Raw genomic sequence first — 15,287 nt, 5'->3', positions numbered from 1 at the left:
TATAACGTAGGGAAGCAAGCTAGGCGAAAGTAGGGTAAAACAATGCTGTCATGACAGCATAAAATTGCTGTCATGATAGCCCTCCCGGGCTAACTTTCGGGTGGCGCCGTTCTGTCATTCGGTTCTCGATCAAATTAATTTTAAAGCTCACACGTTACATTCAAAGGGTACTATAAGTGCACCAAATTTCAAAAACATCCAATGGTCGGATTAAAAATTAGACATGTTACAAGTTTGGTCATTTTTGATGTCATGACAGACAACACCTTCGGAGTTGGAGTGCACCATTTCATCATTCGACCTTCAATCGGAGTGATTCCAAAGCCCACATGTCACTTTTAAATATTACTATTAGCATACCAAATTTTGAAAAGATGCAATGGACAGATTGAATTTCGTGCATGTTGCAACATCATCACTATTGCTGTCACGACAGCTCTTTCGGACCAAATTTTAGAGTGCGCCGTTCTCCGTCCAGTGTCCGATCGACGTGATTCTAAAGCTCACACAAAGCTTATAAAAGGTTTTACTTGTGACCCAGATTTTAAAGAAATCCAAAAGTCAAATTGAGATTTGAACACCCGAATGCAAAAGTGCAGTTTTTTGATAAAAACCATTTTCAAAATTGTCCAAATCTCATCCTATTTTGGGAAAGATTATAAGAAAGGGCCTAACATTTTTTATTATAACACAAAAGTCCAGGTCAACTTTGGTCATTTTTTTTATAGTTAAAAATCAAATAAAACTGAAGTTTTGCTGAGAAAAATTCAAACTCTAGAACTCTATCAAATTATTCTTAATTTTAATTTAATTATAGATATTTTATTTTATTTTTAAAATAAATCTGAGTCTTAAAATTTTTGAAATGTTACATTCTCCTCTCCTTTAAAAAAGATTTTGTTCCCAAAATCCAAGCTAATTCATGAATCAAAGGGAGAAATATACCTAGGGAAAGAACTGTAGATACTCCTTCCTCAATTGATCCTCAATCTCCCAAGTTGCATCTCCCAGAGCCGTCCCTTTCCAAATCACTTTTGCCAACTGGGTTATCTTATTTCTGAGCTACTTATCCTTAGCATTCATAATATGATCTGGTTCAATCTGGTAGGTTAAATTCTCCTGAATTTCAACCTCCTCAGGTTCTATCACATGCAACGGGTCTGGCTAGTACTTCTTCAACTATGACACATGAAACACGTTGTGTAGATCCATTAACTGAGGTGACAATACCAACTGATAAGCCACCGGCCCAACTTTCTTCAAAACCTCAAAAGGACCCATATATTGAGGAGACAACTTCTTAGCCCAAATTGAGCATCCAATGCCTATCAATAGGGAAACCTTGAGAAACACATGATCCCCAACCTCAAAAGACAGGTCTTTACGATGATTATTTACATAACATTTTTGTCTACTTTGTGCCGTAAGAAGCTTTTATTGGATTAATTTGATTTTCTTTATGGTCTCATCTACCACATTCGGCCCTATCAATGTCCTTTCTCTCAACTCATACCAACAAGAGGTGATCTGCACCACCTTCCATACAATATTTTATAAGGAGCAATTTGAATACTGTATGATAACTATTATTATAAGCAAACTCCACCAGAGGAAAATGCTTATCCTAGCTTCCTTGAAGCTCTAAGGCACATGACCTCAACATATCCCCTAATGTCTGGATCATTCACTCAGTTTATCCATCAATCTGTGGATGATAAGACGTACTGAACTTCAAATCCATGCCCATAGCCCTTTACATAGCTTGTCATAAATTCGATGTAAACGGAGGATCACGGTCTGAAACAATATTCCTCGATACCTCATATAGTCACACAATCTCCTTAATGTAGATCTCAACATACTTATCAACTGTATAGGTGGTCTTGACCAGTAAGAAATGTGCTGACTTAGTCAAATGATCTACAATTACCCAAATAGATCAAAACTAGACTAGGTTCTCAGCAGACTAGATACAAAATCCATTGAAATACTGTCCCATTTTCATTTAAAAATCTCCAAAGGCTGTAACAACCCTGATAGTTTTTGGTGCTCTATCTTGACCTTCTGATAGGTCAAACACTTACTAACATACTCTGTGGCATCCTTTTTCATGCCTAGCCACCACTAGTGACGCTATATGTCATGATACATCTTAGTAGCACCAGGATGAAGGGTACAGCTACTACAATACGCCTCATCCAACAATTTCTTTCGAATAGACTCATTGTTGAGAACACACACCCTATCCTTGAAAATCACATACCCATCATCACTAAACCAATAATCCATTGTCTCACTATTCTCTATGTCTTGACTTATTTTTAACAAAATTGAATCTTAAAGCTGAGCATCTCGTATCTCTTTCCCAAATTCATTGAAAATAACTGTAGTCTTAAAACCATTCAAGAAGAACTCAGTTATACCCAGAGAAGTCTCAACCAAAGACTCCATCAATCTATGCTCCCGAATCATTAAATAGGCTACACGTAAAGTCTTGCGATTAAGAGCATCTGCTACCATATTTGCTTTCCTTGAATGATACTTAAATTCAAAATTATAATCTTTAAGAAACTCTATCCAACATCTCTATCTCATGTTCAGCTCTTTTTGATCCATCAGGTACTTGAGACTTTTATGATCGCTCAAGACCCTAAACTCTGTTCCATAAAGATAATGACGCTAAATCTTCAATGCAAAGACCACCGCAGCTACCTCGAGATCATGCGTTGGATAATTCTCCTCATATGGCCTAAGTTGTCAAGATGCATATACCACTGTCCTCTTATCTTGCATTAGAATACAACCAAGACCTTTATAAGAGGCATTAGTATACATGTCATAAGGCTTTTGAGGATCCAGAATCACCAATACCAAAGTTGTCATTAACCTTTCTTTCAACTCAAGAAAAGCTATCTCATACCTATCATCCTAAATAAATGGCCTATCCTTCCTTGTGAGCCTAGTCAAAGGCATAGAAATCTGAGAAAAACCTTTGATAAAATCTCGGTAGTTACCTGCTAACCCTAAGAAACTACAAATCTCTGTAATCAATTTTTGTCTCTCCTATTACAATACCGCTTCAACCTTATACGAATTAACCACAATACCATTTGCCAACACGATATGTCCTAAGAATCTAACCTCTCTCATCTAAAACTCACACTTACTGAGCTTCGCATATAGCTTATGATCTCACAGAAACCTTAGGACAGCCTTTAATTGTCTAGCATGCTGCTCCTAATCTTTAGAGTAGATCAATATATCATCAATAAAAAACCACCACAAACTGATCTAAGAAAGACTAAAAGATGCGGTTTATATAGTTCATGAAAATTACAGGCGCATTAGTTAGCCCGAATGGCATAACCAAAAACTCATAATGGCTATATCGAGTCTTGAAAGCTGTCTTTGCCATATCCTTCTCACTAACCCTCAGCTAATGGTATCCTAAACTTAAATCAATCTTAGAGAAAATTATGGCACCAACCAACTGATCCAAGAGATCATCGATGCGAGGTAGTGGGTACTTGTTCTTCACTGTAACCTTATTCAACTGCCTGTAATCGATACACAATCTCAAACTATCATCTTTCTTCTTTACAAATAAGACAGGGGATCCCCAAGAAGGAACACTGAATCTAATAAATTCCTTCTCTAATAGCTCCTCAAGCTGCTTCTTCAACTCAACTAACTCTGAAAGAGCCATTCTATAGGGAGCCTTTAAAATTGGCTGTGTCTCTGGTACCAGGTCAATCAAGAATTTAACCTCATGCTTTGGAGGTAATCTTGACACATCCTTTGAAAACACCTCCGGAAAACTCCTTAAAAACCTCAATTTCATCTAGTTTACCTAACTCAGATTCTTGGGTAGCGAGCACTACCATGTAAGCCTCACAACCCTATTCAATCAACCTTTCAGCTTGTAAAGAAGAAAGAAAACAAGAATGACCAGGGTATTCCTCAATCATCTCTGGTACTTCTACCAAAGTCACTATCTTAGCCACACAATCTAAGACAACACCATAAGCTGTCAACCAATCCATATCGATGATTAAATCAATCCCTTGCATAGGTAATTTTATCACATTCACCTAAGTCGATCGCCCATTAAAAGTCATCTTCGTCCTACACACCACACTAGATCGACCGACCAAACGAGAAGTAGAGGAAACTTCTATATCATGGGGCAACTAGTCAACAGGCATACCCATTCTATCTAAGCACTCAGAAGAAATAAAAGAATACGTCACACCACAATCAAACAAAGCTTCTAAATCAAGGCCACAAATAGAAACCATACCAGTGATCAGATTCGATAATTTCCTAGCCTCTTTTTGAGATACTATATATACTTGACCAGGAATTACGTTCCTCTGGTCTGAGCTCTCATGCAAATCAGGGCAGTCAGGCCCCAATTTTGAGCATAGTGAGGTCACCTTGCGATAGATGTGCCCTAAGTGTTATTCAAAAATCATACAATTCAAATAAACTAAGTGTGGTTAAGGAGTTAATCCTAAAATTAACTTAGGAAATAAATCATTTAAATCACTAAACAGATACATGATTGCAAAATAAACATTTAAAACTTTTTTCAAAAAAAAGTTATAGGTTTTACCTATAGCACGCAGAAGCTAGCTAGGCGAAAGCAGGGTAAAAAGATACTGTCATGACAGCCCTCTCGTGCCAACTTCTAGGAGGCATCATTCTGTCATCCAATTCCGGATTGAAGTAATTTTAAAGCTCACACGTCACATTCAAAGGGTACTATAAGTGCACCAAATTTCAAAAAGATCCAACGGTCAGATTAAAAATTAGACATGTTACAAGTTTGGTCATTTTTGCTGTCATAACAGCTAAAAAAGCTGTCATGACAGCACCTCTGGACTAACTTTCGGAGTGCACCATTTCATCATCCGGCCTTCGATTGGAGCTATTCCAAAGCCCACAAGTCACTTTTAAAGATTAATATTAGGATACCAAATTTTGAAAAGATCCAACAGACGAATTGAATTTCGTACATGTTGCAACATCATCACTATTGTTGTCATGACAGCTCCTCCGAACCAAATTCCAAAGTACGCCATTTCTCTGTCCAGTGTCTGATTGATGTGATTCTAAAGCCCACACGAAGTTTATAAAAGGTTTTACTTGTGACCTAAATTTTAGAGAAATCCAACAGTCGAATTGAGATTTGAACATCCGGATGCAAAAGTGTAGTTTTTTTGTAAAAACTATTTTCAAAATTGTCCATATCTCATCTTAATGGTCAAAAACCTGTGAGAACAATTTTGGACATGTCAAATAGAACTAAAAACACTTGATAGAATATTAAATGATAGAAAAATCCTTCATACCAAAATTTGACCACCCGGGTGCTATTTCCCAAAATGGACCCTAAGTCCCCAAAATTCACAAATCAATCAAGAGTGGTCAAAAATCATTCTAAATATCATATAATTTTTAATCAATTAAAAACCTTCATTTAGTGTCACCAACTTTCACCATTAGCCCTTATAATGAAAACCAAACCTTAATTTAAATCTTATTAGGCTCAAATAACAAAATTATAATTAAATCAATAGACTTAAACCATTAAGGAGCAAAACCCAACCTCTTGAGTTTTGACTTTTGTCCTAAAACTCCATTTTGGCTAGAGGCTATTTGTGACTTATGGACTAATAGTGTTATTGGCCTACTGCCAACTTCATATGGGCCTATAGGGTCGCACACAACAACAGCCCAACTCAAGTTATAATGTCTAAGTTCATTAAATTAGAAATGTGTCAAGATTTAATGAATGTAATGCTTTATCTAGGGTAAATCAGTTTCATATATGTATGTATGTATTTAAATATTTATCTAATAAATATTTTCATATATATGTATATAAAATATAAAATATAAAATATAAAATATAATATATATATATATATATATATATATGTATGTATGTATGTATTTTTGAAATGTATATATGTGTATATATATATATAATAATATATATCTGATATTATATATATATATATATATGTGTGTCTATTTTATATTATATTATATTGTGTTAATTTTAAATTTAGTTTTTTATGATAGATTAAATTTAATAACTAACATGATATGAGATAATATCATATCAGTTCTATAATTTAAATTTATAAGATAAATTCATATAAGATATGATATCATAAATTTAATTTATAAGATAAATTAAGTTTTATTTTCATTGGCTTAAGATATGATTTTGAAATAATTGTGATTATTTTAAAAATTTAAAAGGAAGATAAAAACTCTAATCTATATATATTATAAAAAAGGGATGTGCTTTATGAGATTTTTCAAGTCTCTTGATAGCAAAAATGTTAAGAGCCAAGAAAACACCCTAGAAAAGAAAGAGCATCTAACTGAGACTAGAAGATCAGATCTTCTAAGGTTTCTACACGTATGGATGTTAGATATTGGGAGCGCTAGCATATTGTTTATGTTGGTAAGTTGTTCATATGGATACCGGTAAAGGGAGCTAATCTCATTGTCAACTCTTGAGATCCAAACACTTAAAGGAAGCTTGAAAGTTTGACATGTAAAAAGTATTTTTCTATTCACCTTAACCTAAATGAATTTGATTGGTCCATGATCACAATTGGGATTTAAATTTTAATCTTATGATGTGCCTCCCTAATCCAACACAAGGATGGATCACACTTGCTAAGTACAAAGCCAAATTTTTATGAGGCAAAAGCAAGACACTGAAACCAAGCTTGAGGGGTTTGTTTATGCCCATATAGACTTTTTTGAAATTTACAAACAAATGATGCATGACCAATAGAGATAAAACTAAGAGGTTGACACATATAAACCTTTTTTTCAAGCATGCCATTGAGGAAGGCATTATTAACATCAACTTGAGAAATAGACCAAGATTGAGACAAGGCAACTGTAAGCACACTACGAATGGTAGCAGGTTTAATGAGATGAGAAAAGGTCCTAATAAAATCAAAACCGTAAGTCTAGTGGAAGCCTTTCGCCATTAATATGGCTTTATGTTTGTTAAGAGTCCTATCTGGATTGTATTTATGTCTAAGTACCTATTTACATCCCATCACAGGTCTATGAGAAAGGGGAGGAACAAGAATGCAAGTTTTATTGTTTTGGAAAGCTTGATATACACCAAACATGGTTTGACACTAATGAGGATCTTGCAGTATAATTTAAGGGTCTGTAGGAGGATCAGGAATAGAAGTGTAATATCCTCTTCCTTAATGTTATAATTAAAATCCAAATCCTAAGTAATTAGGAAAAATGAGACAATAGTAATCATCAAATACAAAATTCTCATTGGTTAACAAAATGGGGACCCTAAGTTTATAAAACCGAAATCAAAACAAGTCTTGCAAAAAGTTAAATCAAAGTTCGTAAATACGTGGAAGCAAGGGATTATCGCATAAGTGAGTACATTGGTGCAAGAATTTAAAATAGGAAAAATTTTAAAAAATTTTAAGGCGTGTGCCGCAGCTCATGACGCCATGCGTCGTGGTGCAAATGCACAAATTTTAACAATGAATTCTGCTATCAATTTAATGGCATCAGGGCCAACTTTTAGTATGCATCAAATCTTCGTCCGATATTCGAATGACATGAACTAGGAGTCTACAGAAAGCTCTTTTCGGGCTTTAACTAATGGCATCAATCTTAGGCTCAAATTCTTTTTAAAATGAAAATTGGACACCCTTTTTAAAATTTACACTATTATAATAATTTTCACAAACTCAGATGTCCAAAACATTTACTAAAGACCATGAGCCACTAACAACAATATGACCACATTCATATCATCAAAACTAACTTGTGCAATGCACCATGACACAAGAAATATTTCTAGATTAAATTTCTACTACTCAACCCTTTAAACTCAAAAACATAGGAAAGAGGAGTTTACCATAAATTTTCTTCAAGATTTCCCAGATCATCACATAATATTCACCACCCTTACTTGCATCAATATTTTGGCCCTATCATCATAACACATAATAATCAACTCTCTCCTCAGGGCCCAAAATACCATTACAATTTACACTTCACTTAATGCATGTAAGTAAAAAAAAGGAAAATCCTAGTTAGCAATCGAAATTGTCATACACATAAGTTACCCAAAAAAGAAGGCCTATTACAAATGAATTGCGATCCTAAGCCTTAGGGTGTTTTCCTCTGTCCATACTTCTTGAGCTATTCCCTGAAAGATTGAAAATAATAGGGTGAGTATAACTACTTAGGAACCAAGGTCCGACTAGCCTATACTAATGCATGACATCTAATTTAAATGCAAGTGGCAATTAATATTAATACTATAACCCATAAGAAACATTTAAAACTAATATTCACAGTTCAGCTCACATAATAGCAACTATTTGGAAAATAATGCTTTAGTACTTTTCATAGAGATAAAGTTGATCAAGCAAATCATTGACAAGCATAATAGTGAAAATTGATGCTCTACTCATAGTGTCATCATTATGGACTCAATATAGACAACAAATGCCTTTACTTACTATATGCATGATCACACTTTCTTTATATCCTCTTTATTCCTCTGACATGAAACCATGGGCTATAACTCAAGGGGATAGTCTATATTCCTTGACTTCCCTAGCCTAGACACTTGTGAGGGAATTACCCAGCTAAAGCATACCCAACTCATTCATAGATCACAGTTTCTCTCGTTTCTCACACCATAGGGTGTCATACACCATAGACTAGCTTCCTCATTGAATCGGTGGATAGCTAGCTTGGTTTGAGTTCCTCATTGAACCAGTGAGATAGTCCCTCTTTGAATAAGTAGGACAGTGTGGATAGAATTAATCTAAACAATCCATCACATAGATAAGGCCTTACCACATGGATTTATCATCTACTCTGCTTCCTAGGCAAACTCCTGCCTTTCAAGATCATGAAATGGACATTCATGCCATAAATCACACATATACAATTCATAGAACTTCACTTTATCATTTTTCATTAAACTTTATCATTACACAATCATTGGACTTCTCAAACACATTTCATGAAACTTCAAAACTAAACAAGTCATTGAACTCCCAAATCACAATCATTGTACCTCACACTTTCAAAATCATTGAACTTCCCTATTTTCAAACATCATTAAATCCTCCTAAAATAAAGATTCACTTTTCTTCTCAATTTGTAACAATCATTGTACTCCCAATAGACATTAATATGAAAATCCACCACTATTATTTTCAAGGAAAATTTTGCATCATAAGGCATAAAACTCATAATTTGATCTAGTAGATTTCTTCACAATTTAAGCCACACTTGCATTCTCTTCTAGTTTATACATTTCAATAATAATTCATCAATCAATAAACTAATAGACACACACAAGCATGAGATAGAATTCCCTTGGTTACCTTAAACTTTTAAGAGGTCAAAGGTTTCACCCCTCAACTATTCACTTCCAAAGCTTTTAAGAAGCTTGAATGGTGCCAATGGTAGTTATACTACAAACATTTACCATGCAAAACATCAATATCCATTTTGAGCTATTTTCCACTAACATTTCATCATTTCTTAATACTTAAGATTTATTCTAAGCTCATATAGAAGTACTCATAAGGCTTCTTAGCTTCCTTTAACTCTCATTAATAACATTGAGCTCTTAAATGGGCATTAATGAAGCCATATTATTCCCAACCACTAAATTTATGGAAAATTCAGACATTTAATATCCTCCAACTACCAATCATCATAAAATCATAAATATCAAGTTTACTTAGCTCAATCTACCCCCATTAACTCTATTTAAGTCAATGGGTTTGGGCCCATAACTTCTAAGGATCGAAAATCACTATTAAAAATCAAACCTTAACCTCTACCAGCAAGAAAATGGAAGAAGAGAGGAAGATTTAAGCAAGGAAGCTTACCTTTGGTGTTTTTGAGCTCCAAATTACTCCCAACAATCAATTTCTTCAAGCCCTAGCTGAGCTTTTTCACTACCCTCTCGTTCTCTTTTTTTTTTCTCTTTTGTTTCACTTCAAATTCACAACTTAATACTGCAAAATTCTGACCATGCACAGACACGCAATACACCGCTACGCATGGTATAAAGAGCCTCTTCCTGGCGTGTTGTCATGCATGCACTATGGGAGACCAACCCCACGCCGCAGCATATGGCACAGAATTACTCCCTTTAAAATTTCTTCCTCTTCTACTCTCGGGTGACCTGATTCTCCTTCAAACTCACATTTAAAATTGAAATTGAGACCAAACATGCCCATTAGGCCTCTCTAGCCACACACCTTATAGATACACTTTACTAATCTATTTAAACTTAATTAATCTAAATTTAAAATTGAGGATATTACTAGAAGAATGAGATGAAGATTTGATTTTATATTTATTTTGGATTTTAGTTTGGAGTTGGCCATTAGTAGAGAAGAAGAACTAAAATTGGAATAGGCTTTAGGTTCAAAAATGCCATCTTTGGCTTGAGTAATCATTTGATAAGTATTAGTAGGTGGTAAAGAAGGGGAGATAGTTAAGGATGTAAAAGAGGGAGAGGAATGAAGGGTGGTCAATGTAAAAGATGGTGGAGATAAATGCTAGGAAGAGGTGACAGTGAGGAAGTGGGTATAGGTAAAATAAGATTTAGAGAAGGTGAAATAGAAATAAGGGGGCTATGACTGGAAGCAGGAGGTGCCACAAGTGATTGAGAAGAAAGAGAGGATGGAATAGTGGAGCAAAAAGGGAAAAAAGTTTCAATAAATTGAACATCATGTGAAATGTAAAGTCTCCTATTTTATGAAAGACATGTATAACCATGGTGAGACATACTATACCATAAGAAGATATACTATTCAAAATAAAAAGATAGCTTATGAAATGATAAGGTCGTAGAAGAGGAAAACAAGTGCAACTAAAGACATGAAGAAAGGAGTAATCAAGTATTTTATTGAAAAGCTTAGTGTAAGGGACATAACCATTAATAGCAAAAGAAAGAAGCAAATTAGTGACATGAGCAGTAGTAAGAAAGGCAAATTAGCATAAGAAAGTAAGACAAAACCAATGTCAATAAGATAGTGATGACATCTTATAATGCCCTCATTGACATTACCATACTCTCCACTATAATCTTACTAAACAAATCAAAATCAATTACTTTGAAAACATTGAAAGCCTTGGATCATAAATGAAAGATTTTTAAAAATCATTTTATAATTCACTCCAGTATAAATCTTATTACACACAGCAAAAGCAATAAATCTATGTGCATCAAGGATCTAGAAAACATGTGCATTACTGAAAAAATAAAGTAAAAATTGGCACCGTACATTGAGCTCGTGCCATATGCACCATAGCATATGGTACAAAGGCCATAGTCACTCACTCTGTGTCGTGTGCCCCGGCATATGAGTACATGTGCCTTGGTGCACACACCTGAAGTTGTTGTCAAATTACAGTTTCTGATATGAAATTCAGATGCGTGCCATTTCCACATATGAAGTCCAATTGGGATGGTTCAAGTGCCCGCACAAAGCTTGTTTCAAAATCTAACTAATAAAACTAGTTTGATCCTAATCCGATATTTCTATCAAAAATTGAACACTAAAGTGCACTTTAACCACTTTCTGTCAAATTTTTATCACTTAAGTGTCTCAATTCGAAACTGAATGTCATTAGCCACTTTTCGGGCCTTGACCACATCTAAATGGACATAATACACCTAATTGACCATATTCATGCACAATATAACCCATATATACAAATTTGGCCTATAAATCACCCATTTCACCCTTTGGCCTAAATTCACATTTTCATTTCTTTAATCTCATATATGGCCAAATCACTACATATAATCTCCACCCATCTCATAATCACACATAAATACATCAATCTAGTAGCTCATCCGGTTATTTCATCTTTCACACATGTATTAGAGCTAGAGAGCTCAAAATCACAAAACACAGCATTTACCACAATATGCACATGCTCAAGTCCTAAGGCAAGTTATGCATACTTTTGGCTAATAATTTACAAATTATTACACCATATCTTAGAAAGTTTCAGGTAAGAGATGTCAACTCAGCCTACATCCTTTCCCTTTGACCTACTAGTGCTAAAACCTGAAAAATGTAAATAACCACAGGTGAGAAAAAAATCTTAGTAACCAAATATAGCTCATTAAATGTCTATTACACAAATAACCATGCCAAAGTAACTAAAAACATCATATAGCATATATATGTAGTATATCATAATTAAATTATCACTTTCGCATATAAATCATGTTTCAAATACTTTTACACCTTAGCATAATCAACTATCCACCGATCCTCCAAAGCTTCCCGACATAAAACCATAGGCTCTTCTGGATCAACCACTTGTTGACCTGAGCTCACTTTCAGTGGTAGAAATACACGACTAAAGGTAATCTAACCCACTTATGGACTATGGTTTCCCTCTTCACACACTTGTGATAGAGGTGTCGTTGACTCCTAACCATACCCTAATGGGTACTAGGGAGTTTTCAGACTGCCTAGATGTCCCATGATAACAGCCCCACAATATGCTGTATCGGATTATCCATAGTAACAGCCCATGTGATGCTGTACTAAATGTCCCATGGTGTCAGCCCGACCACATGAATTTTTCACTCATATATCTCCACACACCCATATCCCTACATATCCTGGGTGAACTCCCACCCTTTATGATCATGCTCTTTCATAATTTTCACTACTTACACACATTTCTTCAACATATTTACTTCCATATCATATATGTATATATCCATTAAAATCAATAACTTTTCAAATTTATTTCACAATGTAATGTTCATGCTAAAAACCATTTCAATAACAATCAAACATAAAACCTATAAATTCACAATTTATCATTTGATATTCACTTCTACACAGTTACAATAGTTAATAAACATAATAAACTATATGGTTACCTCAACCTTTCTATTCGATAAAAAGGGTTACCTGTGTAACTTTAACCCTATTCAAGCTCCTCTCTCATAATTTATGCGTTACATGCTATAATCTACACAGAATTTGCATTCAGAGTCAATTCCTCTATTGACCAAAAGTGCCAATTATCGCATTTAAAACTTAATCGCTATCAGATCTACATTTCACACTCAATAATGCACATTACCACTTATTTCCCCTCGTTCCAAGCTGTAACATTTTCTAACAATTTTCTTTCATTACTCTCTCTCTAAATTAGGGCAATTCTTACCTACAACTTTAAAACTTTATCATTTCGACTTAAACCAGTTACAAAGCACTAGTTTAACTCTAAGAAACCTTTTTATTACTGTTGGGTGAGAAATTAACTCCTTAAAACTCCTAAATTCACTTTCTTATTAGTTAAACTAAGAAAAACTAGGGTAGATTTGGAGGTTGAGACAGTATGTAACTTACCCAACAAGTAACGAGTCAAAGACACTGTCCTTGCTCCTGATTTAGCTTGCCCTAATAGATCCCTTGCACTTCTCCATATCTAATCTCTTCTCTCATATTCTCTCTTATGTTTTCCATGAGCTAGACACATCCTATTAATATGATTTCTGCTCCATGCACCGCGGTGCATCTATCACCCTCCGCGGCGTGTGGCACAGTAAGGAAAATCCTCACTATGCTCACATGCTTTACTTTGAAACTCTGCTTTTCTACTCATATCTATTCATATAACATCCGAATGAGTCAATATAACATTTCACCACTCAGAACCCTAATCCCACATTAAATCACTAATTCATCCCTAATCGGTCATTAATGTAGGATTAGAAATTCAGGATGTTACACATCTCTCAATAATACATCTAACTAAATGACAAATGTTACAACAATATAACTGAATATAATAATTATCTCTAATATCCTTTACACTTTAATCCTTCTAGGTTCTTAGATTCATAGTTGGATTTTAGAGGTAATGACTTTAAGTATTTACCATTTAGGTCTGGACAAAGAATATGTGCAGGAATAGCCTTGGTTGAGAAGAATTTGTTGTATTCTATTGTAACATTAATGCATTCAGTTTATTGGAGAGTGCCTCAAGGTCAAAAGTTGGATATCTTTGATAAGTTTGGTATTATACTAAACAAGAGAACAACTTTGGTTGTTATTCCCACACTACTGTTATCCAACCAAGCTCTTTATGAGTAGATTGAAAGTTAATTGATTCAAGGTGTGAGCAATCATGTTGACATGAGCGAACTTGTAAACCATATAATTGATTTTCCAAACAATATATATTACATCTTATTGAAATATTCATGATTCATTGTGATCCTCACATATGATACCCTGATGAACATATCACCTTATTAGGACATAATTGGGTAGCAATGAATTAGTCATTATATAATTTTTATAAGAAATCAAGTTTATAAATGGTGATAAGATTTAATGAATATGACTTGCATATCGGTTGCATAATTTGTTTGTATTAATTTCTTTTGTCTGCTATGTATTAGTCTTTTCTTAATTTATTTATTTAGAACATTATCAACAAAGCACCCAAAGATCCTATAGTAAATATTTTATAGGGTGATATTCAATCTCTTCTCAATTTCTTCTAGTACCCTTAGATAGAATTTTACCTGAACCTTGGAGAGGATGGTGGAATTTTATTTCATCTTTATCTTTTATCTGTAATAGTATTTATTTTTCAGTTTGATCTATTTATAGTTGTTACTTAATTCAAAAAGTAATAATAAGTTAGTTCTATAGATGTATGGAATCACATATAGTGTCTAGGAGATATTGATGAAAAGCACGTATTAAGCTAAAGGTCATTCATTAATATAATGCATACTATGTGTATTAACTATGTTTTTTCAATATTATCCCTCTTTAAATTCATTAACTATGAGATATAATTGTAATGCAAATTTTAATTTTTTTTCATTTAAACAGGGATAAAATTAAAAGTTTATTTCATTTTTCAAATAAAGCTAATAGCTAAACTATCTCTTTTTAAATTTCAGTGAGGTAGTTGAAGGTGACTTATAATAGAGATCGAAGGAATTATATGCTAAGAGTTAAGTTAAGATAAAGTTATTTGATTTGATTGCGATTGTGCTTTCTCTAGATGGCTAAAGCACAAAGGGCAGGGTTTTGGGATTACAACCAAGTCCTAAATAAAGGATTTATTAATAAATAAGTGTCATAAATTTTCCAAAATATAGTGAAAAGATCAAATTATATCTTACCAATCAAAGTTTATTGTATATTCACATGTTAGATTTGAATAACTAATGTAAA

General features: G+C 34.0%; 1 pseudogene; it reads right to left on the bottom strand.

Moving 5' to 3' along the window:
* Positions 1–4,190: 4,190 nt before the first annotated feature.
* The window catches only part of LOC129310727 (non-specific lipid transfer protein GPI-anchored 7-like), a 33,862-nt pseudogene continuing 22,765 nt past the window's right edge, over positions 4,191–15,287 (bottom strand).

Source organism: Prosopis cineraria, unplaced genomic scaffold, assembly GCF_029017545.1.
Source record: "Prosopis cineraria cultivar Desert tree isolate PC_DT_omini unplaced genomic scaffold, ASM2901754v1 PC5, whole genome shotgun sequence".
NCBI lineage: Eukaryota > Viridiplantae > Streptophyta > Magnoliopsida > Fabales > Fabaceae > Prosopis > Prosopis cineraria.
Note: the sequence above shows the minus strand (reverse complement) of the source record. Positions and strands in the feature narration are given on the sequence as shown.